The following is a 26,679-nucleotide window of genomic DNA, read 5'->3' on the forward strand; positions in this document are numbered from 1 at the left end:
GGAGCTTCTCTGGTGTGAGCAGCGCTACGGATCTTTCTGCCGCCTCCTCTGCTGTGTTCGCTGAGCCTTGGAAGTTGTGACAGAGATGGCTTGTCCTGTGCCGAGCACTCGAGTGTCACTTCTTCTCATCACTCAGTTGTCACCAGCATCTGCAAAAAGAATCTTCCCAAGACAAAGTGAGAGCAGTTCTAATCCATTGGCACAAACATTTAGAAGGAATTATATGGCACAACATATCCATTTACCCAAAGAACAGTGATAGCTTTCCAAGCCATAGTTATATATGTATACATATATATAATTTATTCATTTATTTATTTATTTATGTGTGAGAGAGAGAATGTGTCAAGGCCTCCAGCCACTGACAACAAACTCCAGATGAATACACTGCTTTGTGCATCTGGCTTACATGGGTCCTGGGGATTTGAGCCTGGGCCCTTTGGCTCTGCAAGCACTCTCTTTAACCAGTAAGCCATCTTTCCAGCCCATATTCATAGGTTTTTTTGACTTGGTTTTCAATTCTAATCAGAGAGCAGTTGGTTACCCCCATAAAGTATGTGTCACTATTGCGCTAGTGGGCACATATTGCCTGGCTGGTTGGTTGTGTGGCATGCAGGATCCACTGCTGATTAAGACCTTTCGTGACTTTTCTCCAATAGCAGCCTGCATAGCACTTTCCTTGTGACAGCTGGCCAGCAGAGAGATGCCTTCCAGCTCAGTTCCAGCTTGATTTCTCAGTATGCTGTGACTATTTAGCAATGGGGTCTTACCATCTGGTGGGTAACCAAGAGTCATGGCCATAGCTAGTATTGTTTTGAGGACTGTACAGCCCTCCCTGACTGCTCTGTTTTTGTGACAGGATCTCTCACTGAACCTGGAGCTCACCAATTTCATTATACTAACTAGCCAGCAAGGCTCAGGGACCCTCCTCTACCTACCGCCCTGGCAGCAGGATTATAGGTGCGCATTGCCAGTCACAGCCTTTTCTATGTGGGTTCTGGGGTTCTGAACTCAGATCCTTATGCTTGTGTGGTAAGCACTTAATCAACTGGGCCATCTCCACAGCCTAAATTCACTAATATTTTACAAGAAGATTTTGAACTCCAGTTTGCACGTCGTGACGGATACTGACAGAGGAGTACTCTGTCCCAGGACCCAGCTGGGTTGGAGGTGGCAGACTACATCTGCAGAGTAGAACTTCCTTCCAGCCCTGTGGAATGGGGCCAGGAATGCGGTGGCTTCCAGAGGCAGCACAAGAAGGGGACCTGAAGAGCTGAGGTCTGCACTTGGTCTTCTTAGGTCATCACGGATGGACTAGGACGACATCCTACGCTCCCCCACACCTGTTCTTCTAAGTGCCGTTCGCCCCACTCTGTGCCCGCTCCAGCTGCGCCTGTCTGCTTCTTCTCTTGCTCTTCTCCCTCCCAATTCAGATGCCCGAGAAACAACAGGAAGGGAAACGCTGCTGAGAGCCTGGCTTCAGCGTTGGTCTGAGTGGCATGAAATGTGAATTGTCTTTGCAAGGTCTGTGTGAAACTTGGAGCATGAATTTGCATAGTGCAGTTAGACAAGATTTTATCAAAACTTAGCAATTAACTGTAATTCTGTTTGTAGTAGAAGAACTTGTTTGCACTTGGCTTCTCTGAGTCCATAGCCACTTGGCGGCCCTGCAGTGATCGATAGCAGTGTGCTTAGAGGGCTTATTATATTCGACTAATGTTTATTTGAAAGAGATTACAGTGACGCTGTATAAATGGCTCTCAGTCACCGCGTGAGAGGGGCATCCCTCGAGTCGACAGCTTGCGTGCAAACAAACTAGCAACTGATGCTATTAACTTCCTTTGACTGGCAGGTTTGAAATGGTGTTGCAGGGGAAAAAAAACAAAGTCATACATGAATGTTTCCAGACACCAGATTAGTTAGATAAATGAACTTTGAATTGAAAAAACTGAGCTTTCTGGTTAATACACACAGAGCATGCTATTTCAAGGCTAGTCATGTCTTGTAAGGCAAAGCAAATCATTCCAAAGAGTAATGCCTTATACTATTTTATAACATTTTAATATCTGATCACATCAGTCAGTACCTAATGGGAAGTGTTACCTTTAAAATACTTCAAATCAAGATGAAGCCCATTCACATATTTTATACTGCAACCACACAGGGTTTATAGGACACTCCCCATCTGCTTCTGTAATATTGGTCACATACGGATTAAGTCAAAATCATCTCATATGGAACAAACGGAAAAGCTCATTTGTTCTCAGCAGTGAATCCAAGACTGGCTCAGTGCCTGACTCATAAACAGACCTTAAATTAATGGACATACAGCATTCCTTTATGAGAACTTAAAGAAAAACAATTTATTGTGCCCATTTAAATCTAAATACAACAGGCTTATAAGAGGAGTGTCATGTTGGTAAATGGCAATCAGTGATAAGTGGAATGGGATCCTATCCCTGTCATGCCAGGCAGGGGAAGCTTCATTCATGATTGGATTTCTAAAATAAGGGTGCTTTTGCATTCCATCATGCAGACTGGTCTGCAAACAGAACACTTTGCCATCAAATCTCGCCACGGCCTTCTTTAGTACATCAGTTTCGGAGTGCTGCTGAAACAAATCACCGTGACGTGGGGGCTGCAATCATCCCTGATTACCATCTACCAGATTTCTGTTTGGAAATCCAGCAAGTGGGTGGGGCTCGGCTAGAAATCCCCGGACAGTGAGGACAGCAGGGTAGCCTTCCTTTCAGGGAGTGCTGGGGTGGGGTCCTTCCTGCCCCTTGACATGGGCTGGAAGTGCCTGCGCTGTGCTATGGGACCAACACCTCTGGTTCCTTACAGCTGTACCCCACTGAAGGGCCTTCCAAGGCTCAAGGCTCCTGGTTTTGGGTTTTTTTGTTTTGTTTTGTTTTGTTTCAGATTTATTTGAGACACACACACAGAGAGAGAGAGAGAGAGAGAGAGAGAGAGAGAGAGAGAGAGAGAGAGAGGGAGAGGATGGGTGCCCCAGGACCTCTAGCCACTGCAAATGAACTCCAGATGTATGTGCCACCATGTGCATCTGGCTTATGTGGGGCCTGGAGAATTGAACCTGGGTCTTTAGACTTCACAGGCAAACATCTTAACTGCTATCTATACAGCCTGCCCTCTTTTTTTAAACAGAAGACAGAGGGAGAAAAAGAGAATTGGCACTCCAAGGCCTCAGCCACTGCAGTCAAACTCCAGATGCTTGTGCCACCTAGTGGGCATGTGCAACCTTGTGCTTGTGTCACCTCTGTGTGTCTGGCTAAAGTGGGATCTGGAGAATAGAACATGGGTCTTTAGGCTTCACAGGCAAGCACCTTTAACCACTAAGCCATCTCTCCAGCCCTCAAGGCTCTCTTTCTTTCTTTCTTTCTTTTTTTATTTATTTTTTTTTTAATTTTTTTTAAAATTTATTTATTGGAGAGCGACAGACACAGAGAGAAAGACAGATAGAGGGAGAGAGAGAGAATGGGCACGCCAAGGCTTCCAGCCTCTGCAAACGAACTCCAGACGCGTGCGCCCCCTTGTGCATCTGGCTAACGTGGGACCTGGGGCTCTCTTTCTATCTTCAAACTAAAAAAGGCAGTTAGGCTCTTTGAACCAAGTTCACTGCTTTTTAGTGCTTTGGGTTTTTTTTTTTTTGTTGTTGTTGTTTTTTTTTGTTTTTTTTTAAGACAGGGTTCCAGGCTAACCTGGAACTTACCCAGGCTAGCTTCAAACTCACTATGACCCTCCTACCTCAGCTTCCTGAGTATTGTAATTAAAGGTGTGAGTCACCACATCAAGCTTTAAGCTCACTGCTTTTAAGGATTTTGTGTGTGTGTGTGTGTGTGTGTGTGTGTGTGTGTATGTGGTAGTTTGAATGGATGTCCTCCAATAGATTCAGGAGTTTATTAAAGCTTGTAACTTGGATTTCCAGCCACATGGCTAGAGGAGGTACCACTGTGTGTGGATCATGGTGTCCAGCCCTGAGGTGTTCTGGGAGCAGACCTGAATTCCAGTCTAAGGTCTGCAGAAAGTAGTTTGAGCCCACCTGCGTTCCCTGCTGTTTGGCTGCTGGTTTTTGCTCTTGCTTTTGGTGGTGGGTTTTTTTTTTTTTTCTTCTCTTTTTGCCATTATGGAAATTCCCCTGGATCTGTAAACTTCAATAAATCCCAGTCCTTGCATAAACTGTGTCTGGTTTGGAGGCCCATCCCAGCAACATGAAGCTGACCACAACAGAAAATTGGTACCATAGTAGGGTGTTGCTGTGTGATATATCTGACTATGTGGATTTTGGTCTTTTGGAACTTTTGTTTATGAGGAATGGACATGGAGATGGTATTTGCAACTGAAGATGCCTTCCAGAGCAGTAAGCCAAGTTTTTCGGTGAGAGTTTGAAAATGCTAAGTACAGAGAGAATTATATTTGGAAGCTTTGCTTATGAACTTTCTAAGGGGAAGGAAAGATCAGAGAACGTTGTTGGAACTGGGCTACTGGCATCAGGGCTGGCTGTGTTCTGTGCCCATGCTCAGAGAGTTTGATCAAGATTAAACTTGTAATGGACAGATGTGCTTGGCTAAAGATATGGAACTGGGAGATATAAGATTTAAAATTGGCAAAATTCAAAGAAGTTTAAAATTTATAGACACAGAAACTGGTTTTTAGGTTACTGAAGCTGCTATTGTGAAATACATTAGCAATCTTAAAAAAGATGATCCAACTTAATAGGTTGATATTGTATATATGTAATTACAATGATTGTAATGGGGAGGTAATATGATGGAGAATGGAATTTCAAATGGGAAAGTATGGGGGTGGGGAATGAGGGAATTACCATGGGATATATTTTATAATCATGGAAAATGTTAATAAAAATTAAAAAAAAAAGATGATCCAACTACTTTATACTGAAACAATGGAAAGGATGCCTGAGGAAAGACTGAATGGTAGGAAAGCAAACTCTTTGAAAGATGACTGAAAGGAAGGAACCTGCTCTTCAAGGTCATGGTTTATTTAGACCCTGCATTAACAACATGGCTGCTTCTTGCACACCTAGTACTGGTTTTAGAAGCATGAAAAATATGTGGAGTCCAGCATAAAATACATGGTCCCAGGAGCTGCTGGGTGAGACATAGCAAGTGAGATAGGGTTTGGTGACCCTGATAGGCCAGTGAGGCCTTTGGAAGATGAACCTTGGTTTACAGCAGAGACCCAAGGATGTTTAGATACCCCATGACTATACAAGGGCTACCATGGAGAGCTGTTGGCTTGGGATGGAAGTTTTCCCTGGCTACTCAGCTCAGCTGGGGGGAGGGATTAAAAAATCCAGAGACTTGTTACTGGTCACTGGTTATGATGTCAGACTTGAACTACAGATGTTTGATGTTTGCTTAATGATTATTGAGTTTGCATTGGTCCATTCTCCTCTTGATATGCCTTGTAACAGTTGGAACTGTTTACTCTGTGCCTTTATATGTTGATAGTATATAACTTGTTTTATTGTACTAGACTCACAGCTAGGAGAAAATCTTAAATATCAGATGAGACTTGGGAATGAGGTACTATCTTAAGTTGATAAAGATTGTGGAGTCCTTTAAATTTGGATTACATATAACTCACAATGTGAGATGGTTATGAATCTATTGAGGGCCAGAGGCAGAATGTGGTAGTTAGAATGGATATCCCACAACAGGTTCATACATTTAGTAAAGCGTGCAACATGCATCGCCAGCTGCCTGATGGAGGAGGTGCCAGTGTGGGTGGATCCTGGGGTCTGCTCTAAGGTGTTCTGGGATCAGACCTGAATTCCAGCCCAAGGTCTTCAGAGAGAAGGCTGAGCTCCACCTGGCTCCCTGCTGTTTGGCTGCTGGTTTTTGCTCTTGCTTTTGGTTGTGGGTTTTCTCTTTTTTGCCATCACGGAACTTCGCCTGTTTGTAAACTTCAATAAACCTCATTCTTCCCATAAACTGTGTCTGGTTTGGAGGTTCATCCCAGCAACATGAAGCTGACCACAACAGTGCATGTGTAGTATGTGTGTTTTGTGTGAATGTGTGTGTGTGTGTGTGTGTACAGGTGTGCATACACTGTGTTCACACATGCAAAGGCTAGAAGAAGATGTCAGATGCCCTGCTGGATTATCGTTCGACCTTATTTCTCTAAGGACAGAGTCTGTAACTGAACCTGGAGTTCCCCATTGTTTGGTTAGCCTGTCTGATCACAGAGCTCCCACCAGCCTCTGTTTCTGTTCTCCTCAGAGCTGGGATTACAGACATAATGGCCATGCCAAGTTTTATTATTTTTTTCCAGTGAATGCTGAGGATAGAACCTAAATCTTCATGCTTGTGTAGCAAGCATTTTTACCCACTGAGCCATCTCCCCAGACTCTGCTTTTAAGTATTCTTGTGATCACATTGGGTCCATCAAAATATTCCGATATAATGTCTCAGTCTCAAGGTCCTTCCCCCTAATCACAGCTTCATGGTCCCTTTTATCAAGTAAGGTAACAGATTCACAGCTCTGTGAGACAGCATGTAGATTTTGTTGTAGACAAAAAAAGAAAAAAAAAACTGTTGCTACACTTATTTTTGTGGTGAGGAAGCTGAGGGTTCAGTGGAGTTAATGGCTGGCTGGCTGTGACCAGGCCCTGTGACCTGTGCACAGCCTTGTAGCCCAAGTCTTTACCACGAAGTAGCCTCCTAAGTGAAAGCACTTGTTCCCAAGAGTAAATGCATTGGTCCTTCGTTCTTTATTACTACAGCTTTGTGGCCAGAGGTGGAAGAATTGTTCTGTGGAGGTCAATTTCACCTGGGGTGCTCGTGGGGGTCAGGTAGGAGCTCACCTCCAACTCCTGGGCTATCGGAGGCGCTTAGACCTTCTGCATACGATAGGGCAGATGCTGTGTCTGTGGAGCCAGGGCTTCAGGGACCCTCACGGGCCCCTCGGGAAATGGCTGAGGGAGGTACCCATTTTCATCATTAGCCTCCTCCTGTCTGGAGAGATGGCCTTAACCAGGTGGTCACAAGAGTGGATCTGTCCCTTGCTGCTGATAGAGTGTGAAGTCAGGAGCGTGGGGCGGGCGGCACAGTTCTGAGGACTGCTGGCATAGCCTGCGCTGTCCGTTGGGCCTCAGTTAAAGAGTGAGGTCAGCGACCTGATGGAAACACAGGCTTCTGTCCGTCGGGTACCTGCCGCCAGGTGATCCTGCCGCAGAGCATCATGCACCCATCTTGTGCTAGCCACAATCATTGCGTCAGTTACGTCAGTACAGTTTTCCCCAAGCCATCATGCCAGCACAAGGCCCCGTCCTTGGACTTCCATGCAGCCCTCCCATCCTGTCCCCAAGCCATAATGTCACCACCCAGTCTTGCTCCTCTAGCTGCCCTGGCCCAGCAGGTCCATCCCCCAGCTGGAGACAGTTAAGAGTCAATAGGAGGCAGGGCTCTAGAAAAGACGGCTTCCTTGACCCTCCCTCCCTGGCTGTCACAGCCCTGCCCCTCCCGACGGGTGTGGTTTCTACCTCTGCCCCGCTCTCAACTCTCCTTTCACGTTACTTTCTTATATCCGTCTACATCTTGTCGCAAGCCCTTACGCTCCCCCTCTGGGCTGTGTGTCTCTGTGTGGTTTTGAGTTCATAATCTCTGGGGGGAGAAGGAATGGGGTAGCAGAGCCCAAAACCTCTCCAGGGAGCTAAGAATGCTGGGAGCCAGGCCAGGAAGGGCTGTCAGTGGTCATTTTTATCTAGCACCCCAGATGAATAAGATACCCAGCTCCATTGGGACTGGGGGCATGGCAGAGTGATTGTTTGCTAGGCTGTATTCAATCTCAGCATCAAGAGGGAGCAGGGAGAGAGAGAAGGGAAGGAAATTCACCTCCCAAGGCGAGCCGTGACTCAACTCCTCAAAAGAACAGAACATAAGTCCATTTTCAACTTCCCTTACTACGAAGGAGTCCTATGTAGAGCCACCTGGGTCCCTCAGAGGTGTCAGACTCCTAGCTAAGGCCTGTAGCCTATCGAGGCCTGAGGGGTCATCTGGACCCTTCTACTCAGAGGCAGTGTGTGGCAAAGAGTCACCTGCAGTCTGGGTGGATGGCGTGGGTAATATGCATGAACAAGGCTGGCGCATGCCCTCACGTGGTTTCTAAGTTCCTTAGGGAAAACAGACCATGACAAAGTAACTAAAAACACAAATGGGTGCTAGGGAGATGACTCAGTGATAACGCACTTGCTGTGTAAGTGTGAGGACCAGGGTTCTGACCCCAGAACCCATATAAAAAGCCAGAAGCTGTGAGGCTCTTCTGCAGTCCCAGCACACCTTCAGTGAGATGGGAAGAGACAAGAAAATCTCCCAGAAGCCCACGGACCAACTAACCTGGCCAACAGGACAATGAAGAGACTCTGCCTCAAATGGGGTAGAAGGTGGAAAAGTTGACCACCTCTACACATGCACCACACATGCACACGGCTGCACAAAGACACATGAGCACTTAACACACAAGCACACGCAGCAGGCACACACATGTACATACCCAAGCAAAATAAACACACAAATGCATTACCACGTGTGAGCAAACATGCTAATATAAACCAAATTGGGTGGGGAGCGGGCCTTTCTGAGGCAGTCATGGTCATGACAACTGTTGATTTTTTTTTTGTTTGTTTGTTTATTCTTATTTATTTGAGAGCGACAGAGAGAGAGAGAGAGAGAGAGAGAGAATGGATGCGCTAAGGCTTCCAGCCACTGCAAACGAATCCAGATATGTGTGCCCCTTGTGCATCTGGCTAACATGGGGCCTGGGGAATCGAGCCTCGAACTGGGATCCTTAGGCTTCACAGGCAAGTGCTTAACAGCTAAGCCATCTCTCCAGCCCTGATTTTTTTTTTGTTTGTTTTTTGTTTGTTTGTTTTTTTGAGGTAGGGTCTTGCTTTAGCCCAGGCTGACCTGGAATTCACTACATAGTCACAGGGTGGCCTCGAACTCATGGCGATCCTCCTACCTCTGTCTCCCGAGTGCTGGGATTAAAGCTGTGCACCACCACATCTGGCCCAAAAAGTGCCCTGGGAGGGCATTGCAACAGAGATCCAAAACCCTGCTAGTTTAACAGCGTGTTGGCTTTTAGAGAGTAAATGGGGGCTCACGCTGATGTGGGGGGCAGACAGAGGCTCTTCTTTCTATGATCTGATGTTTCATATTATGTACAGTGGGCCACCTTTAAATTTTTTTTAATTATTTAATTGAGACACACACACACACACACACACAAAGAGGCAGATATAGAGAGAGAATGGGTGCACCAGGGCTTCTAGCCACCATAAACGAACTCCAGATACATGAGCCACTTTGAGCATCTGGCTTTTGTGGGGAGTAGGGAATCAAACCTCAGTCCTTAGGCTTCACAGGCAAGCACCTTAACTGCTAAGCCATCTCTGTAGCCCTTCAAGGGTTTTAAGAAGGAGCATTACTAAGCTAGGGACTCTGGTGGAAACCCAAGATGGATTTGCTCAGCCTCTCCTTTGAATAGGCAGGGGAGGGGATTCAGAATCTTCGATGGTCAAGGGTGAACAATCGCATTACACTGTTTTTCTGGTGGCCTTTTGTTGCATTGTCACCCCCTTTTGCAACCCATATTCAGAGCAGACAGGTGATTTTTGTTTACTGCAGAATGGGCGCCCCGTGAAGGTTAATCTTCTCTGTCGGCTTGACTAGAGTTAGACTCTAGGGGTGTCTACGAGGGTGTTTAACTGAGGCAAAAAGACTCTCCCTTAAATGTGGACAGCACCATCACGTGGGCTGGAGTCCCAGACTGAATAAAGAGGAGAATGGCCTGAGCACCAGCATTTCTCTCTCTGCCTCCTGAGTACAGATGCAATGCGGCCAGCCACCTGCCTGTGAAGCCTTCCCCACCTTGGTGGACTGCACCCTCAAACTGTGAACCAAATAAACCCTTCCTTCCTTACATGCTTTTGTCAGATATTTTGACATGGCAACAAAAAAGTAACGAATAGCTATGACCCATGTGCACCTGTGAGCATGTGGTGGCACGATGTCCCACAGTGTTGATCTACAGTACAGTAGATAGATCAGTATCCTATTAGACACCTGCGGCCGTAGGGTGCTGGCTATAGGTATAAAAATCTATACCATTTCTTAAAATGTAGGGATTACTTAGTTGATGCTAGTCAAGAACTAAGGGACAGACATGGACTGGGGGCTGAGAGCCCTACTGAGAATAGAGAAGGCTGTTTCTACCCTGGTTGGAATGAACTGAACAACTGTAGAGTCTTAGACCACAGCTTAGCATTGTAAGACACACATAAAACTATATGGTAAACATATTGGCAATGCTGGGGATGGAACCTAGGGCCTGACACATGCCAGGCAGTTGCTTATTCCTAAACTACAGTCCCAGCCCTTTATGTGTCTGTCAAAAGCAGCCTTAGGGGTGGGAAGATGGCTCAGTGGATATGTAACTATGAGGTCTAGAAGAACCTGGTTCAACTTAAGTCTTTCCCACCAGCACCCACGTAAAAAGCTGCCCATGGAAATGCCCATGGCCATGCCCACCTGTCACCCCAGGTGTAGAGGACCAAACCTAGAGAACCACTGGGGCTCACTGGTCAACCCTGTGGCCAAACTTGGCATCTCCAAGCAGACAAGTGATAGAGGAAGCCACTTGACCTTCTCCTCTGACCTCTGCATGTGTACACACAGAGCATACGCATCTGCACACGTGCCATGCCGTACACACGCATGTGTGACAAGGCAGGCTTTACTATGGAAAGTAAATGTTATACTATACATTTTGACACGTTGCTCACTATTACCAATTTTCCACCAGAAAAAGAAAATCACTAACTCCTGGGTAAAAAGTGTCATCGCTTATGTAATAACTCACAGGCCTAAGTTGGAGCCCTCCCGTGCTCATGCCGTGACCCCTTAGTTCCTCACTGTTCGTCCTGCAGCGGGCTCATGTGGTCCTCTCCGCATTCCATGCTGTACTGATCTTGCGGGCCGCAGAACTCGCGCGCTAACAGTAAAGTGGTAATCGAGTCACCGCTAAATATTCATGGGAATCAATGCCTCCCTTGTGCCCTATGGATGCCAGGCCTCAGCCTGAAACATTTATTTAGTGCTGAAGGGGGACAGAGTTCCCTCGAATGCAGTATTTGAACATTGTTGTTCAGTCTGAAGGTGGAGATCCCTCTGCGCTTCCAGCGCGGGTGGCTGACACGGGGGATTTAGCTTCAGCACGGGCCGCAGTTTTGGGAAGGATGTCTGACCACAGGCCACATGAGAATGGATGGGGCTCTTCAGGGAAATTCTCTCCTGCCAGCCAACCTGGTGCCAGCCTGCTGACACGTGGTTTCGACATCATGGTCAGAGTCAGGTTTTTCAGTTGTTGAAAATTGGTTGTTATTATGGGTAAACATGAAGGAGAGAATCCCATACATCACTCCATCCATCAAAGGGAAGATGGTCATAGCTACCATTCTTGAATCCATAAAAAGCTTTGTTCATGGACCCCAGAAGTTTGTGTGTGTGTGTGTGTGTGTGTGTGTGTGTGTGTGTGTGTGTGTGTGTGTGTGTCCAGATGAGTACATGTACATGAGAGGCCAGAGGAAAACCTAAGATGTTCCTCAGGAGCACCCTTCACCATTTTTCTGTCTTTAAGAGAGAGTCTCGCTAGCCTAATTTCCTAATTAGGCTAGACTGGCTGGACAGTGAGCCCCAGCGAGTCCCTTACGTCCACCTCCCGAGCACTGTGATTACAAGGACATGCCCACACACTCAGACTTTACGTCCGTTCTGGGACTTAAACTCAGGTCCTTGTGCCTGTAAGCCAGGAACTTTGCCAAATGAGCTATCTCCCCAGCCATCTCCAAAAGTTTTGCACCCATTATGGGTGAAATAATTTAAACCTAATTCTGCAAGGTCCTCAGTTATGTAATTAAAGAAAGGCAGTGCCACGTGGAAAAAATATCAAGGCATATCAACACTCTACAGCTGAAGAGAAACAGTGGTCCCCCTGTCCTTTAGAACCAAGAAAAGAATTTCCTCTATGCCTTTGGAGGGAGCAAGACGGGAGCCTATCACCAAAGCAAAATGAAGTGGGTGGAAGCACGGCCACAGAGGAGAAAGGACTCATGACACATGGGACAGACTGAGGAAGAGGGGCTAGAATCTGTAGAGATGAAAATTAAGAAAATACGGCTAAGGGAGGAGGGAGCCAGGAAGGCGCATGGTCAGAAAGCATGAGCAAGCGCTTCATGGAGGAGGCATGTCACGTGTCCCCGAACATAAAATGTAAATGAAGTCACACTTCTGCTCTCAGCAGGCTGCTCTTCTCTGCTATTTATTTGCCAAATATTCACATAGGATGGTGGGAACATTTATCCAATTGCTAAGGGAATCTAGCCTGTCTGTACATTGAAAAACAGTTTAAAATTCCCTGGTGAAGATATAAGAAAGAGTCACACTGCCCAGAGATTCCACCATAGGTGGACATCTGAATCTGTCCCATGGGTCCATGGACACAAAGCCATATAAACAGAGGTGATTTAAAAAAAAGGGTCTGTGCGTGGTGGCACACGCCTTTAAACCCAGCACTTGGAAAGCAGAGGTAGGAGGATTGCCGTGAGTTTGAGCCCACCCTGAGACTGCACAGTGGGTTCTAGGTCAGTCTGGGTGAGAGTGAGACCTACCTCGAAAAACCAAAGCCACAAACAAACAAACAAACAAAAACAACAACAAAAAAAGAATGGACCAAGTGTGAGGCCATTTTTACAATACTCAATACTGGGTAAAACTGAGCAGTATATTGTTTAGAAATATATCCATTAGAAATAAACTCTAAGGGAAACCAAAGTAATGCATAACAAATTCAGAATAATTGTTACTTCTGGTGAGGCATGAGTCAGCTGTAAGAATGGACACAGCAAGAAGGGGTATGGTGGGCTGAATCATGTCCCCTGACCATGGCAATCCCATGCACTGATATCCTGACCCCTGATACCTTAGATATTGAGGCCTTTTAATAAATCATTAGGGTAAACTGAGACCTTATGCTATATTATTGCTTTTGTGTCACGGGGACCAAAATACCCGACAGAAACGACACAAGTTTACTTTGGCTTATGGTTTCAGAGAGTGCGGGTGTACACGACAGAGAAAGTGTAGTCCATGGTGGCAGGAGAATGAGGCAGGTGCTGTCCACGCCATGGCAGAACGGAAGCAGAGTGTGGCCTTCAAAGTCCTGTCCTTAGTGACCTTCCATTAGCTGGACCCCACCTCTTAACTGTCCTCTCCCAAAGTAGCATCACTAGCCAGGGACAGAGCAGTCAAAACACGAGCCTGTGGAAGATGTTTCAAATGCAAACCACAACGTGTGGGAAGGCCCTAACCCACCATATCTGGTGTCCTCATAAGAAAAGATTAGGGGTCTGGAGAGGTGGCCTAGCGGTTAAGGCAGCGCTTGTCTGCAAAGCCAAAAGGACCTCGGTTCAATTACCCAGGACCCATATAAGCCAGATGTACAAGGTACAGCCTGCATCTGGAGTTCGTTTGCAGCAGCTGGCAGCCCTGACATGCCCATTCTCTTTCTATCTCTTTGCCTCTTTCCTCTCTCAAATAAATAAAAATTTTAAAAAATGGTTTTTTTAAATAAAAAGAAAAGAAAAGATTAGGACACAGGCATGCAAAGACCTTCTGAAGATCAGCAAGAAGGCAACTGTCTGGAAGCCAGTGAGAGAGGCCTCAGGAGAAACCAGCTTGCTGCCAGCTGGCCTTGGTCTCCTAGTACCCACACTCTGAGAAACATGACTTCTGTTCAGAGAGCCCCACAGCCTGTGACTTTTAGTTATACCAGTCCTAGCAAACTGATACAGGAGGCTTTTAAGAGTCTCATAATAATCTGTATCTTCAACTAGGTGAGAGGTGCCCTGGTGATTATGCAATTGTTTCTTGAAATCATACTGACATATTTTATTTATTTGTTTGAATGTACTTTTCCAAATTTAAATGACTTGTAATTCCTGCCTAAATATTTCTGGCTTTTTCATTAGTATTTAATTTATTTATTCACCTACTGCAGTTCTTTAAGCCTTCCACAAGAAAAAAAAAAACAGTTTGATTAGGGTCATTAATGTCTCATCTTTAAAAAAAGAAGGGCTGAAGAAATGGCTTAGCAGTTAAAGTGCTTACATGCAAAGAAAGCCTAAGGACCCAGGTTCTATTCCCCCAGTACCCACATAAGCCAGATGCACAAGGTGGTGAGTGTGTGTGGCTAGAGGCCCTGGCACACCCATTCTCAATATCTTTCTCTGTCTCTCTGTCTCTGTCTCTTATACATGAACACACACACATGCTCAAGTAAATAAATAAATAAACAATATTAAAAATGAAAAGGAATGCTGTATATTATCTCCAGGGGCTAGCCATCCAGAGGCAGTGGGGGGTGTGCAGGCTTTTAAACTAAGAAGTCTAAAGCAATTAATGGGTTTGAATTATAATAGCTCACTGTCCTTTTTCTGTGTTGGATTTCTCCTGTACCACCCATACCTTCACTGACACCCATATGTAGATTCCTCATCTCCCTGGAGGACAATGGATTCTTTTGAAAGGTGTTAACAACAGGATGTTATAACCGCTTTTAGAGGTACTTTTTCTGGAATTAGTACAGCTATTATTATTTAAACCAGCTAAATTCTTTAAGGGAAGGGACCACTGCAAGCTGTTTATTTGTTTGTTTATTTATTTATTCATCTATTTATTATTTATTTATTATTAACTTTACTTATCTACTGGTGGTGCTGGGGTTCGAACCCAGAGCCCTGTCCATGCTAAGCACGTGCTCTGAAGTGCATTCCTGTCCCTTCGTTTTTATTTACAAATACACTTGTCAGGATTTCCTTTTAAGCAAAAAAAAAGATAGTGATATGTGTGTCAATATCTTGAATAAATACACTTTATGGCTAAAGTGACTCAAGACACACCGATATAAAACACCTAGTTATGTCACAAAGATACATGTTATGCTTTGTGGGCATGTGCTGTCAGGAAATTGAAACATTTTTGCCTTGATATTTCATTGCAAGCATAATTGATAACCTTGATGTCCTGAGATACAATTAAGGACTACATGTTATGATCCCTAGAGCAAGCATTGTGTAAGTGCCTGTAATTGAATCCAAGAGTCAGAGAGTGGTGCCAACTATAGGCAAAGGCCCAGGGGCAGATGCAAAAGCAAATAAAAACACTTTTGCACACTATGTTAAAAAGAAGTGACATGTGTTTAATGTTACATAAGACTGAATAGCAATACCAATTTTTTAAAAATTCCAGCAAACATTCAGAAGTCTGTGTAATTCCTATAAGCAACAGACACTGTCAAAAGATATAAATCGGGCTGGAGGAATGGCTTAGTGGTTACGGGGCTTGCCTTTGAAGCCTAAGGACCCAGGTTGGATTCCCCAGTACCCACATAAGCTAGATACACATGGTGGCACATGTGTCTGGAGTTTGTTTGCAGTTCATATAGGCCCTGGGACACCCACTCTTTCTTTATTTGCTTTTCTTTCTCTCTCCTTTATCTCTCTCTCTCTCTAATAAATAAAAATATTTTAAAAATATATAAATCAAGAAATGTGTAGTCTTTTGCTATAATGAATCCATAATAAGCAAAACCTATTTAGACCTAGAAAATACACAGAAGTATTTCATGTATATAGAAATCTGTCATCTACCCCTCAAGCTTAAGTAGCTATTTCATACAGCATTTTGTGTCCTTTAAAATCAACAAGTCCTTTCTTTAGTTGATTTGAAAACCCTACGGTTTCCTTCCCTATGTTAGCCCCCAAAAGAACTATTTTTTTATTGCTTATTTTGCATGTATATTATGTGTGGTGTGCCTACATCTGTGCATGTGTGTGCATATGTGTATGCACATGCATGCGTAACACATGTATGTGTACACACATGAGGCCAGAAGTTGATGGCGGATACCTTCTTTAGTTAGTCTTCACCTTATTTTTTGAAGCAGGGTCTCTCACTGAACACAGACCTCACAGATTTGGCTGAAGTAGCTAGAAACCAAGGGCCAACGATCCTCCTATCCCCGCTTCCCAGTGCTGGGATTGGATGGGCTTTTGCCACCGGCGTCTGCGTTGGCGCTGGACAGCCTACTCAGCTCCTCACACTTGCAGTATGACAAGCGCTGGACCTGCCGAGCCCCGCCCCAGCCTCAGAACCAGGGCCTAGTCTGTCTGTCACTTAGGCAGCATTAGGATGGTGAAAGCGTTAGGCTTCCTCCATCATGAGTGCTCAGAGCTAACCAGCAGACCTCCCACGCAGGAGGCAATGCCCGGGTCGGTACTGCCACCAAATGCTGAGCCTTGAAATGCATCCAGTGCAACCATACATTTAGTAGTTCATATAGCTAGTGTCTGACAGGAAAAGCATAGCAAGGCTACGAGAAGACGTCAAAGGGTTGCCCTGAAAAACGAACAGTCTTTGAGCCTTTATGATTCTGTTCTAGTAATGTGGCATTAATTAGCACATGTTTTGTCATTGTCCCCAAACTCATGTGACCTTCCGTTGCTGTGGGTTTTAAGAAATTTTGCTGCATTTTAACTAATTACTGTATTGTGGATCTTTGGCATCATTACCCATTTTGTTTTAAAACATAACATGTGGTGAGTTCATTCATAACACAGCTGACATACTGTACTTTAGAAAAGCATGGGATTATAATGGTGACTTTCAAATTATAAGATATTTTGAAAAAAATCACACATAAACACCTTATTTGTACAGCTGTCATAGAACATAAGACCAAAAGAACTCCCAGTGCCAAGACAGACAGAGGCAAGGCCATTGCAGCGACATGTGACTTGACACAGGTGGTGATGATGGCGCAAGGTGGTGGCTCCCTGGCGTCTTACCAGCTCAGAAGAAAGCCAGTGTAGGTGTCTTTTAAACAGAGGCGCACCGATCCGGTTTTCAATATCCTTCCTCTGCTGTTGGAGAATGCATAGGAAGAAAGCAATACTACACTGGGAGAAACCAGCCTCCATACGAAGCCTGTGTGCAGGAGACAGTCTTCTGTGCCTTGAGCTGGAGAGGGGTGGAGGCAGCTGTGGCCTGGGTGGCAGGAGAGCCCTGAGAGAGCGGCTCCGGGGGACTTTTCTGCATTTAATGGAGCTGTTGAGGCTGAGGGAGGCCTCAAGGATGACTTCAGGTGTTCTGGCATGAGCAAGCGGGGGAATGAAGGTGCCCTTTGTAGAGTCGGGGAAAACCAAAGGAGGGATGATGGAGTGGAACAGGGGCTGTGGACAAGAGGACGTGGCCGAAGGGAAGGAAAGGCTATAAAGGCCACAACAGACCCAGGAGCACAGTTTTTACAGTTGCTCAGGTCTTCTGTCACTGGAGACTCATAATGTCCCCAGAGGAAAATGACATTTTCTCTCATTCCACTGCCTGTGCCTTCAGAGCATGTCCAGATCCTGTGTGTTCCAACTAATGGGCCTCCTTTATCTCCCAGGGCCATCCAGAGGTGCTTCAGGTCCTACTACAGATGAAAAACCGAGAGCTGATCATAGAGCTGGAGAGAAATGAGTAAGTCAAGCCAATTCTTATTTATGGTGCAATAGGACACGCTTAGAGCAAGGTGGCCTGCAAAGCCACCACGTTGATGTTTTAGAGACAGTGGGATGCCTAGATTCCATGATCCAGTCACTTCTGAGACTGCCCTCAACTCTAAAACCTTTATCCAATGAAGAACCAAGAATTAACACTCATTAACCAAAGAACTTGATTAGCTCAGCAGTTTTTAAAACTCGGATTTTAATGTTTCGTTTTCTCACAGGAGAATCTAAGCATCTCCTGTTTGTTCCAGCAACACTGCTCCACAATTGGTTGACTTGGCAATTCCTGAATTACATAAAAGGAAACAGCTTCAAGTTAGGTAGAAAGTCTTTTCTCTGGGGAAATACCAAGAGTTTATTTGATCTTTCAAAGTTTGTCTTTAGTGGTAAAAACTTCTTTATCCCTTTATTTAAAAATGTGTCTCTTTTCCAGAAAATGACATTACATTTTTCTGTTCTGAAAGCATGGGTATCAGCCCATGTTTTATATGACTGCCCAGCAGAAAACAACCCTGTTAATATTCCCCTCTGGCCTCTGCCCTCCGCCTTCTCATGAGTACCTCCACCCCAAGGACCCCTTCATACCCCTGCAATGCTTTTTGTAAAATTTTTTTATTTTTCAAGGAAGGGTCTCACTCTAGCCCAGGCTGACCTGGAATTCACTCTGTAGTCTCAGGGTGGCCTTGAACTTATGGAGGTCCTCCTACCTCTGCCTCCCAAGTGCTGGGACTAAAAGCATGCGCCACCACACCCAGGATCCCTGCAATTCTTACTGTGACTAATGTGACCTAGCGGTGGGTACACTGTATTTAAATTCATAAATCTGTTTCCCAAGTTCTCTCCCAAAGACAGCCGTTTTCCCCTTCAGAAGTGCTGGTCCTCTTCCTCACTCATCAGTAAGACTGCTAACATGGCAGAATGTATGACACAGTCTCCTTCCTGGAGAGAGGCCCACCAGGGATGTCACCCACAGTAACCCAAATCTGTCTCCGTATAAAGAAGCCGTGCCATGCACTGGTTTCAGTACATTGGTTTTTGGATACTAAGCAAGAAAGAGACCATCTGTGACCAGTCCTAATACTTTGTATTTAATGCCATGATGCCCTTCATTTATCTTCTATCATGTATGGGTGTGCATGGACATACGGATGCTACCACACACTCGTGGAGGCCTGAGCACAGACTTGGGTGGCCACCCATCCCTTCCACGTTACTTGAGACAGGGTCTCCCTTGTTTGTCGTCACTGTGTGCCCGTCCAGCCGCCTGCCACTTTCCAGTAGGTGCCTTGGGACTTCAGATGCTTGTGCTACTTTGTGTCTGGCTTTACATGGGTGCAGGGGAGTCAAACGTGGGCCAGCAGGCTTGTGAGAAAGTGCCTTTAACCCCTGATCCATCCTCCCAACCCCCACGATGTGTTTTAGTCAGCGTATGTAAAATCGCATGATCCGCTCCCAGGGGTCTACACCCATTTCTTTGTATTTCTTCTCATGTGCATCCCTTGCCACTAAGGGACCAAAGGACTGGTGAACAGCTAATGAGTAAGGTAAAATGATTTGGGCACATGTATTGAAAATCAAGGTTCTCAACAGAAGCTATGTGTTGCTTTTGATGTGTCTTTCTTAGGAAAGAAAACCTTTCAGAATCTTTCTTTCACATAAGAATGTTGTGGGACGTAGGATTTCTGTATGTTACTGCTTGCATATGGTTTTGAAGCTACCTCCACAGAAGTTAATTTTGGAGTTTTGCTTTGAATGTGAAGTGTCCCCATGTTGAGCACCTGCTTTGAAGGTTGTGGAACCCTTAGGGTGGAGTCTTACTGGAGGAAGCAGATTATCGGGGATGAGCCCTGAGGTTTGATAACCCAGGCCCACTTTCTACCCTCTCTATGCTTCCAACCCTTCTACCATCAAATTGCTTCTCGTCAGACCACAGCAGTTAGAAAAATGCAGTAGGTGTTCTTTAAAAGAGTGAAAAAAAAAAGTAAAGAAAGGAAGAAAGAGAAAGGGCTCCAGTGACGATGTGTGTGTGCTATGAGTTATGACTGGAGCTGGGTTTAGAAGTTTCTGTCATGCCTGCTCCTGTTATAATGCTGTTGGAGAGATGTGGTGGCAAATGTGGAGGAAGGTGACCCTCAGCTTTATGATAGGTACAAGAGTGGACAGCCTTGGGGCTGGAGAGATGTCTTAGTGGTTAAAACACTTGCCAGAGAAGCCTAAGGACCCAGGTCCAATTTCCTAGTATCCACGTAAGCCAGATGCACAAGGCAGCACATGCATCTGGAGTTCGTTTGCAGTGGCTAGAGGTCCTAGCATGCCCATTCTCTCTCCCCCCATTTCCTCTCCCTCTCTAATAAATAAATTTTAAAAAGAGTACACAGCCTTAATAAAGTCCTTATTTGTTTTTACTGTATGGAGAATATGTGGCCCAGTAGAAAATCAGACAATACAATGGGGAAGAAGGAGCCAAGAGTAACCATAAAAATCTACTCGACTAGCAAAAAATAAAAAAGTCCTGGTTAATCTTGTTGTGAATGTTAAGATTTTCTTATAAATATGGCTTTGTTTCTTTATGTTTCCAGCTGATATCATTGTCTTGGTATAATGGCATATACTATCTCTTCACTTAACTTGTTATATTGGAATGATGTTTTAGAGCCCATCTGGTCCTCTGAGAATAAAATGACTTAGCAGCCTTGTTCACAGTTCCCTTTAGAAATAATTTACCCTCCATTACTGTAGATACTGTAATACATGCTAGCAATATAACAATGGCTAATTTGTATGAAATATCATTTCAAAAGGCACCTTAATTTGTTCTTTTCCACTTCCAAGTGGGCCTTTCATACAGTAACCTCAAAGTTAGAAACGTTTTATGTTATTAAAACTATCTCTTCTCAATTTATTTATTTCTCTTTCCAGCATCTTTATCAGCCTGCATTTAAAGAGCATATGGAGGGCTGGAGAGATGGCTGAGTGGTTGAAGTGCTAGCTTGCAAAGCCAAAGGACCCAGGTTCGATTCCTCAGAACCCACATGAGCCAGATGCACAAAGGTGGCACATGCTCCTGGAGTTCCTTTGCAGTGGCTGGAGGCCCTGGTGCGCCCATTCTGTCTCTTTCTCTATCTTTATGCCTCTTTCTCCCTCTCAAGTAAAAATGAGTAAGAATTTTTAAAAAGAGCATATGGATTAGTTGGAGATGACAGCACACTGAAATCCTAGCATTGAAAGGCTGAGACAGGAGAATCAAAATAAGATCAAGGCCAACAAGGGCTATATAGGGAATCCCAGGCAGTCTAGGATGTCATGAGACCATAGCTGCAAAAAGAAAAAAAATCAAGTAAAAAGTATAAAAATAAAAGCATGTGGCATGTGGTAAGTAGTTAAAATGTCCCTCTGATCATCTCTAGCTTTTTTAAAGTATACAAGTTGCGACAGTTTTTACTGGGATTCACACCAAGGGCTTTGGGTGGACTAGAGAAATACTTTTCCACTGAGCCATACTCCCAACCCCTACCTCTAGAAATTTTAAGGATCCCATTCTGTTAAAAGTACCATTTTCATAATTAAAGCATACCTTTATTCAAACATTCTCCCAGATAATTCAGTATAGCATCCTTTTTAAATGTTACATATCTGTTATAAATATACTATATATTCAAGAAATGAATGCCAAAAGATTTGCAATTTTATATGTAGAATAAAATATTTTATGCAACTGTCTTTTTGTGTATATAAATTGTAATTCCTCATCCACTTTTGATTATTTTTAATTTGCATTGCCTTTGGCCCAGTAGATCCAATTCAGAGAACTTAACCAGGTGAAGCCTTATGAATTTAAATATGAAGAAATATGAAGAGAAACATAATAATATAAATATTTAATATCCAGGACACTAGAGACTGAGTCATCAGAAGGAACTGTAAAATCCAGCCACCAGCCAGATGGCTCCCTTCCTCACTGCCTATGGGTTGGCAACCAGCCAACTAGCCTTGTGTTCAAAGATGACACTGCAAGTTTTTTCTTTTTTACTAAGAATACATGGACAGGTGATAGTTAAATAAACTATGGCTGAACTATGAAATAAAAAAGTATTTGATAAATGAAAATGATCAGGATTGGACTGGGGAGATGGCTCAGTGGATAAAACACTTGCCACACAAAAGTGAGTACCCGGTCATTATCCTTGTTACTGGAGAAAAAAAAACAACCTTTTTTGTTGTATTCCATGTAAATATTGTTAGGAAATATTTTACAGGACATTCAATTTTTATTTCATCTTATTTTATATTTTTCTTTATTTATTTGAGAGAGACATAGAGAAAGCAGCACACAGAGAGGGAGGGTGTGGGTGTGGGTGTGCACGTGCACACGCGCTTGTGTACGCTTGTGCACAGGCACACTGGGGCCTCTAGCCGCTGAAAATGACTTTCAGGCACATGCAGCACTTTGTGCCTCTGGCTTTCCACACAAGGGAACTGAACCCAGGCCATCGGAATTCGCAAGCAAGCACCTGTAACCACTGAGCCGTCTCCTCAGCCTCTAATTTTTATTTTAAAATTACATACGTCACATCTCTCTGAGCCCTGAGATCATGGAAGAATGGTTTATTATTTTAATGTTTCACAACAAGAAAATATTACTTTTAAATTAGAAAGACACTTGACTTTAAAGTTATAAAAACTTAGAAGTATATGAACTATTCATTTAAAAAATATAGTGAGAGACCATCACTGAACCCTTTGAAGAGCCTCTAACAACATTTTTTATTTTTTTAAGATCTATTTTTATTAATTTATTACAGGTAGAGAGATGGGGAGAGAGAGGGGGGAAAGAAGAAAGTCAGAATGGAAATTCCAGGGACTGTAGCCACTGCAAAGAAACTCCAGGTGCATGCCCCACCATGTACATCTGGCTTATGTGGGACCTGGAGAATCAAACCTGGGTCCTTAGGTTTTGCAGGCAGGCACCTTAACCACTAAGCTATCTCTCCAGTCCCTCTATCAGCTTTTAGAGAGCAAAACAGTCTACCTACTGAGGAGTGAGTCTTTGAATATCCAGAAAACTGTTCACACTGAAAACATGCTTAGTAATTAAAATTGATATGAAAGTGTCCCTGGTCTCTTAAATAAAACACTATAAAGAAAGGCTAATGCTGACGGTCTCCTCATGATCCCATTCAAGCTCTCCCATGGTAAGCCACTTTGGGAGGCAGGTCTGGATTTTTTTCTAAACAGTTGTTTTGGGGAATCTGGTTTGCCTCCTAGCATCCCTAATTTGTGCAAAGCTCTGCTCACTTAAAATCTGTCTGTGTAACCATAATTGAATGTTTAAGGAAACTCAAAGCTTCCCGGGAGAAGCATTTTTCACCATGTTGCTGTCTGCTTATGGGACAGTAGGGACCAGTTTATAGCTTCCATAAGTCTTCAGCATCCCCCGTGGACTCCCAGGCCATTGCTCTCACACACAGGTGCCCTAGGAAATTGCATCTTTCATCAAAATGCTTTATGGGACAGGATGGCCAGTTTAGACACCTGTTTTTTCCAGTTTAGGGAACTTAAAAGTGAGGGCAACGGACCCCACGACTCAGATCTTTCAGCCCCAGGGAGCGTTCTGTTTGCAGCCCCCGTCCCATCACTAATGGAAGCCAGTTGCTGTGGGAAATCCATGGCCCATTGAGTTTATACTTGAGGGCATCCCTGGACTCTGAGAACCTCAGCATTGATTTTTATTCTATCTGGAGCAATTCCAGGCGTCTCAAGGGGGAGCTCTAATTAATATTGACTGCAGAATGAATGAGAGCAGAAGGGATGTTTAAACACTGTCTAACCATGGGCATAAATATCTGAGGAGGTATTTATTTCAGACTGTCGCAAACCAATGGAGAGATGGCTGGTGTGGAGATGGTGTTGGGGACTCAGGTTTCCAGAGGATGTGAACCCATCGTTCATGCTCACCTGGATGGAGCTGAAGAACCAGGATGAGACTGCTCCCAGTTGTCTTGGGACAGTCGGTGTGGCCTCCTTCTGGCCCACAGTTTTGCCAGGCTTTGCTATTAAGACACAAAACAGTACCTGGATCGCATCCCCCATACCACACAGTGAGAGGATAACTGTGCTCAACACAGCAGGACCTGAACCATGGAGGTTTGTACAGTTTGGATCAGTGGGCCAAAGCTAATAAGATGAGGCTTAATGGAGAGGCATGTAAAGTCCTATGCTTGAGTAATAACAAACAAACCAACTTGGCAAGTTGAGGAAAATTTGCTTAGTAATTCTTGTGAATGAGACTGCAGATTCAATAGGAGCCCTCAAGGGAACAGTAGCCTTAGACTGAGGAGGTGATCCTCCTAGTCTGTGGCGACCCTGGCCAGCCCACGGGCAGACTCGGCACCCTGCACCCTGCACAGCCCCAGTCATGGCACCCAAGAGTCACTGGCTGTGGTGTTTGCATTGGATGATGGCTTGCTTCTTTGTTTTCCATCAGAAAGGAACGTCCTTAAGGTCAGAGCAAGGGCCTGAAACCCCTCTCCTACCTTCCACACAGGGGGCTCATCACAGGCTTTAGGGAAGGCCCTTATATTATACCAGTGAATGATGGGGGTCCAGGAAGTTGACTGTGTGTCCTGAAGAGCACAGGCAACAATTCCAGGAGAGGCTTTGAAACCCCTGTACTTCCTACTTAAGGTCTCTCCATTTGTGGTCTTCAGAGTGGGATAAAGGTCTGCAACAACCATTGTTATTTCTTATTATTTTTGTGTGTATGTGGCATGTGTGTGGTGCACATGTGTGCATGTGGAGGCCAGAGGTTCATATCGAGTGTCTTCCTCAATCTCACTCCACCTTATTCTTTGAAAGAGAGTCTCTTGCTGAACCTAGAGCTATGGATTCAGCTAGACAAGCTATGCATGAGTCTCAGGGATTCCCTTTCTCTGCCTCCCAGCCCTGGTATAACACACTCATGCCACCACACCCAGCATTTTACAAGCTAGGGCTTGAACCCAGGTCCTCATAATTAAGCAGCAAGCACTTTACCCACTGAGCCATCTCCCCAGCCCTTTCTTCTGATGATCAGATGGGATGACTATTATTTCCCTGTCAACCCAGCAATACGTATTACTTTTCCCAGATGATACCTTGTTTTCATTCTGTGCTCAATGCCAGGCTTTCTATGTGACTGAATTAGGCTAGGCTTATTCCTTAGCTGTAAAGCTTGGGAATGGCCAGACATCTCAGTACTGACCAGACCGGGCAGGACTAGCCAAGGTAATCATGTGACTTAGTGCCTTTCTGAAGAACTGCAGGTGTAAAATCTTGGTTTGAACACAGAGTTCTATTCCTTGGCCCTTCCATTCTCACAGAGGGTTAGCCCACCTGTAGAGCCATGAGCTCCAATTTGCTTGATGATTCTAAAATTGGCTAACTGAATGAGGACAAAACCGTATCTTGGAAACTGCATTGTTGAGTTCTGTGACTCCATCCAGTGTCCCTTCTCCTGTGCACCAGTCTTTATCAGTCTCTCCGTCAGTGCACTGTTGGGGTCATTTGTCACTCACTTCCCTAGTCATTTGCTCATAAAAACTTGATGAATATCAGACATGGAGATGGGCGCTGCAGATACAACAGTAAGGTTAAATTCTTATCTTCTTACAGGTCAGCTAGTGAGCACATCACTAAACAGATCATGACAAAAACACCACCCAGGCCCCCAGTACCTCAGTAAATGCTGGAGTCACAGGGTTTGGGAAGTTCAGACAGGGGAACCACAGGCACGCTGGCTAGCTAGATTATCTGAATCAGCCAGCTCTAGGTTCAAGCGAGAGACCCTTTCTTAAGGTGAAAAGAGACTGAGGAAGATACCTGCACATGCACATGTGTTCTCATGCATGTGAACATGCATACCACATACACTTTCAAAAAAAAAAAACAAAACAGCAACTGATGATGGAGAAAAAGGGAGACATTTTACTTAGTGGTAATGTTACCACCCAATAAGCTCCAGGTCATGCCCATGCAAACCACCCAAATTAAACTTGGCACTACACACACACACACACACACACACACACACACACACACGGCATAAAAATAGAAGGGGAATTAGTTGAAAAGAATAGAAGAGGGGGGCTGGAGAGATGGCTTAGCAGTTAAGCGCTTGCCTGTGAAGCCTAAGGACCCCGGTTCGAGGCTCGGTTCCCCAGGTCCCACGTTAGCCAGATGCACAAGGGGGTGCACGCGTCTAGAGTTCGTTTGCAGTGGCTTGAGGCCCTGGTGTGCCCATTCTCTCTCTCTCTCTCTCTCTCTCTCTCTCTCTCTCTCTCTCTCTCTCTCTCTCTCTCTCCCCCTTTCTCTCTCTGCCTCTTTCTCTGTCTGTCGCTCTCAAATAAATAGAAAGAAACAAAAAAATTTTAAAAAAAGAATGGAAGAGGGACAAGAGAAGGTAAAGGAGGGTGAATGCATTCAACATACATTACACACATGTATAAAATTGTCAAAAATAAATTATTAATTAATGAAAATAAAAGAGTAACCCTGCCCAGAAAGGGAGGTATGGTGTATTAGCCTGGTCTGGAGAAGAAAGGAATTGTGTCATTTAGCAGCATTTGAGCTGTGTGTGAATACGCAGAGTGGCAAGAGGGAAGAGGAAAGACGGCTCTAGAGAGAAGGAAGAACTACATAAAGGTCTTGAGGAAATAGTAAGGGGCTTCCAGAAACAGGGAGCTCACTGTGCTACTGAGCCAGATGGGACCGAGAGAGCAGAGGCAACCAGGCAGGCCGGGACCCTCTGCCCATGAGCATGACCTTGCATTTTCTCATGACCGATGGTACACTATGGAAGAGCAGGCCTGTGAGCGGGCAGTCATGTGATGTGGCTTAACTCTGAAAACTTTGAAAGACCATTTTGTGTGTGTGAGAACGTGTGGTTGGAGGACGTGAAGCGAGCTGTAGCAGTTGCGAACATCCAGGGAGAGCAGACAGTGGCTTCAGCTGAGAGAGTGTCTGTGGCAGGAGGAGGCAACTGGCACATCCAGAAG

General features: G+C 44.7%; 1 protein-coding gene across 3 annotated transcripts in view; it reads left to right on the top strand.

Moving 5' to 3' along the window:
- Adam12 (ADAM metallopeptidase domain 12) overlaps positions 1-26,679 on the top strand; it is a 304,232-nt gene that overhangs the window by 36,261 nt on the left and 241,292 nt on the right. The window contains exon 1 of one of the 3 annotated variants that reach the window (XM_045142324.1): positions 17,550-17,618. The exons of the other annotated variants lie outside the window; for them this stretch is intronic. The gene's annotated coding sequence lies outside the window, so the exon portion shown is untranslated. Of the gene's footprint in view, positions 1-17,549; positions 17,619-26,679 lie in introns of those variants that run through there. 3 annotated transcript variants of the gene reach the window in all.

The sequence above is a fragment of the Jaculus jaculus genome, chromosome 1, assembly GCF_020740685.1.
Source record: "Jaculus jaculus isolate mJacJac1 chromosome 1, mJacJac1.mat.Y.cur, whole genome shotgun sequence".
In the NCBI taxonomy this organism is placed as follows: domain Eukaryota; kingdom Metazoa; phylum Chordata; class Mammalia; order Rodentia; family Dipodidae; genus Jaculus; species Jaculus jaculus.